Genomic DNA, 3593 nt, shown 5'->3' on the forward strand with positions numbered 1-3593 from the left:
AGTAAATATAGGAATGATATTTCAGAAATATCGGAGTAAACAAGAAACAGAATATAAAATAATGTAAACAAATCTTGATGGCATTCGGATTTGTAAACGCCATTACAATACATTCATTAATTCGTAATTTTCCAACTTTAAACCGAGGCCCAGTTCCACTCTTTGCCATTGCTCAGATGTGAATGACAATACAAAATGAAACCGATATATGTACACAAATGTTATTTTTTTTATTGAAATCAAATCGTGATTTTGCTTAATGAATGGTACACTCTTATAGACTGCCTACGAGTCGTGCCCACTGGTACCACCCTGTGACTATTCATCCCCAAGACAAAAGGCAATATTTAATAATTGACACAGATGCTTTATTTTCTTTCCTCCTCCATGGTGCCTTAAACTGTTCCTCCATAGACATTTCTGCAAGACATTAAAATAAGAAAAAAGGGGGGCAGGCGCAGAACTAAGTCAACCACTTTGTCAACTCGTGTGTACAAGGGGGTTCCTGGTGAGAATGATGTTCCCTGTTGTCAGCCAGTCCACAGATGAAATGCACGGCTTTACAGAGTGTGTACCTCTTATCATCCAGACAGCTGTGGAAATTGCTTTTCTTGTCTCAGACCGCCCACGGGAATACATAATGCTCTTCAAAAAAATGCCTGGATTACAATTAGACAGAACGGAATTGTTCCCATGTTTGTAATGAAGCGGGTTGTCCTTTTGAACAGCCTTCATCTCGTTCCTGCATGTGTGTGTGTGTGCTTTTGATTTGTGGTCTTGGTCGCATGGTTGTCGAAAGGGGAATTTGGGGTTTGTGAAATTGCAGCTTTGTTGATAGTGGCAACCCCTAGAGACACGTCGAAAGCAGCTGGAATCTGGTAACAGTATGGACTAGTTCAACATTGTAATGCCTTGTTTTATCGCCCTCAGATACATAACGAGTATTTTTTTCGTTCAACTGAACTTATTCTTTCCAAAAACAATGTTGCTGTCACGCTTCACAGATTAATGCTTGGGCAAAATATAGATAATTACGGACGAGGAAGATGGTTTGCAAGTGGGTTCACGGGTGCATTGAGAGTTTGAAAGCGGACTGATGCATCTTAATGTATCTGGCATATTTTCGGGAATATGTACAGTGTATTTCCCATTAGGGAGAATACGGTATATTCACATTTCAAAACAAATGCCATAGACATTCAGTCAACCCATTAGTAGCCTCAGAGAATTCCCCAACATCACTGGCATCCACACAATCTTTCCTCAGCTTGCAGACTGTCAAGGCTTCCAAAAATGTAAATAAATCTTATGTCAAATTTTTTATATTATGAGGACATTGCATTCTTGCTTGTGAAAAAGTGAATTTATTAGCTTAAAATATCTATATAATTCTTAACATCAGTATTCCTATCCAAACATAGATTTAATTAAACATTAACATATAACTATTTGCCACAAATGTAATGTTTAATTAACATACAGTCTCATATACAATCAAAAATATACAACACATATGTATATATATATATATATATATATATATATATATGTATATATATATATATATATATATATATATATATATACACATATTTATCTATACAATCTTGAAGTACAATAATAGCATGACTAAAGACATGCCAGACACAGATTTGAGATAGTTGTTTGGACTCAGCAGTGCCTTTTCAGTTCCCAAACATTGATATTAATAACATGTCTCGTTTTAATTTTTTGGACACCACCCAGCGGCAAAGGCCTCAACATGCTCCATTGGATGGGTGTGAGTGGGGACGAAAGCAGCCCCAAACAAAACCTAGGCCTGCCCTGGAGGAATGAAGCCTTGAAACACTGATAAGGAGTATTCGTTAGACGTCCAACAGATGGACGGAATGTAAAGTATGCCAGCGTTGATGAAGTCTCCCTTGGAGAGGCATGTTCACTGATGCAATCAAACACACACCACAACCATCCCCTGGTGAATGCATTCTCTTCGTTGCCGCTGGTTTCATCGCATGGATTCATATTGCATGAGAAAAAACACATTTTATTCCTTCTTCCATAAGAGAGCACAGCTATCTGACATCTTCTGTAATTGGGCCATTTCAGTGTGACCCCTGGCTTGTTAAACACCCATCTGATAACCTTCTGGAAAGGACAACGTGTGTGTGTGCGAGCGTGTGTATGTGTGAACAGTTCTACTTTTCTCCATGGTTTCCCTTGCATGTATGGGTGTGTGCGTGCACCAGTGGGTGTACACGTGCTAATGATCAGCCACACAATGATAGTCCAAATAAATGTGAAGGCCTTAATTTCTGCACACTCAGCAGACGATGTATTGAAAAGTAAATGAAAAGAAATGGCTTGTGTTGAAAAGAAAGGCAGGGCAGGAGTACAGAAGCGTCTGACGAACATCAGTGTAGAGAGAAAGGTGTGACGCGGAGAGTGTTGGTGTGAGCAAGCAAGCGAGCAATGAATGAGGACGGAAACTGAAATAGGAAGAGAAGAGAGAAAAAAAAGGCTTTGAAAGTGTCGGCACTTTCAAAGCCAGCGTGAATGTCACGTGTGACATGGCAGCGGGGAGAGATAGAGGTGGAGGAAGGTGCTGATTCCTCGTTCGTCACATTGAGGGCGTACGGCGGGTAAAGGGCAGTGGAGGTCCAACACAAAGAGCTGCAGAGCCGCTGGAACGACAGGGGGATATTGATGGAGAAATCCCCTGGGAGATCTAACTGGAACAGGGTGGGTAATGAGTTAAGGGACAGCAAAGAAAATGGTTATTTATTTAGACAGGGACACCTGAATTGGCAAAGTAAAGCGATAAATGAATTATACAATATTAAGAATTAAGAGGGTATGGATGATTGGTGCAGAACTGGCAGGGATGAAATAGAAATGTAAATGAAACAATTGTTATTCAATAGAATGAGGCGAGCAAGATTGAGGAAAGAAGCATTTTTTTTCCGGCTGATTTTTATTGTCCTGGCCGTGCAAGTCGGCTAATTTGTGCTTACCCAAATCCCTCCAGGAGATAAAAAAAGTGCTTGTGTTAGTAGGAGTGGGTTCATCTCGGAGAGTGAGCGACTCGCTGCAGCTGCATGGCCCACGCCTCAGTGACTCGCTCCGGGGCCCGTCTCGGCACCTCCCTTCTTTTAAAGAGGGGAAGACATCGTCTATAAGCACCGTCGTCGTCTCAACATCACTGCACCATCAGGGGACTCTTGTCTTTTAATTATGTTTGAAGAAAAAAAGAAACTAGTGAACATAATGTGCTCATCGTTAGATGATTGATTGTTTTATAGTGAATACATGTACCTGATGAAGTGGCGTTATGAAACAAAGGGCTCTTCCTGCAAACCTGCATTTAGGCTTTAGCGTCTTTTGTGTTTTGCTCAAGTCAGCCATTTTTTTGATGCACTGGTTTCGCACACATTGCTACGAATACAATTCTGAAATGGAGGATGACGGACGGGTTGAGGCAGGGGCAAGTGAGTCTCATGTTGACATGTTGGAAATAATCGTTATTCTAATAGTTAGTTTGATCATATCCTCCTATATTCATATTGTATCATCAACAGCTGGTAAACAAACGGAAC

General features: G+C 40.6%; 1 long non-coding RNA gene across 1 annotated transcript in view; it reads right to left on the minus strand.

Moving 5' to 3' along the window:
- Positions 1 to 215: 215 nt before the first annotated feature.
- LOC132465455 (uncharacterized) overlaps positions 216 to 3593 on the minus strand; it is a 6242-nt gene continuing 2864 nt past the window's right edge. Inside the window, exons 1-2 of the long non-coding RNA XR_009527589.1 lie at positions 1809 to 3593; positions 216 to 1407 (exon numbers count right to left, since the gene is read on the minus strand). The exon at positions 1809 to 3593 is cut by the window's right edge and continues 2864 nt beyond it. This is a non-coding gene — a long non-coding RNA (uncharacterized LOC132465455). The remainder of the gene's footprint in view (positions 1408 to 1808) is intronic.

The sequence above is a fragment of the Gadus macrocephalus genome, chromosome 10 (genome assembly GCF_031168955.1).
Source record: "Gadus macrocephalus chromosome 10, ASM3116895v1".
Classification (NCBI taxonomy): domain Eukaryota; kingdom Metazoa; phylum Chordata; class Actinopteri; order Gadiformes; family Gadidae; genus Gadus; species Gadus macrocephalus.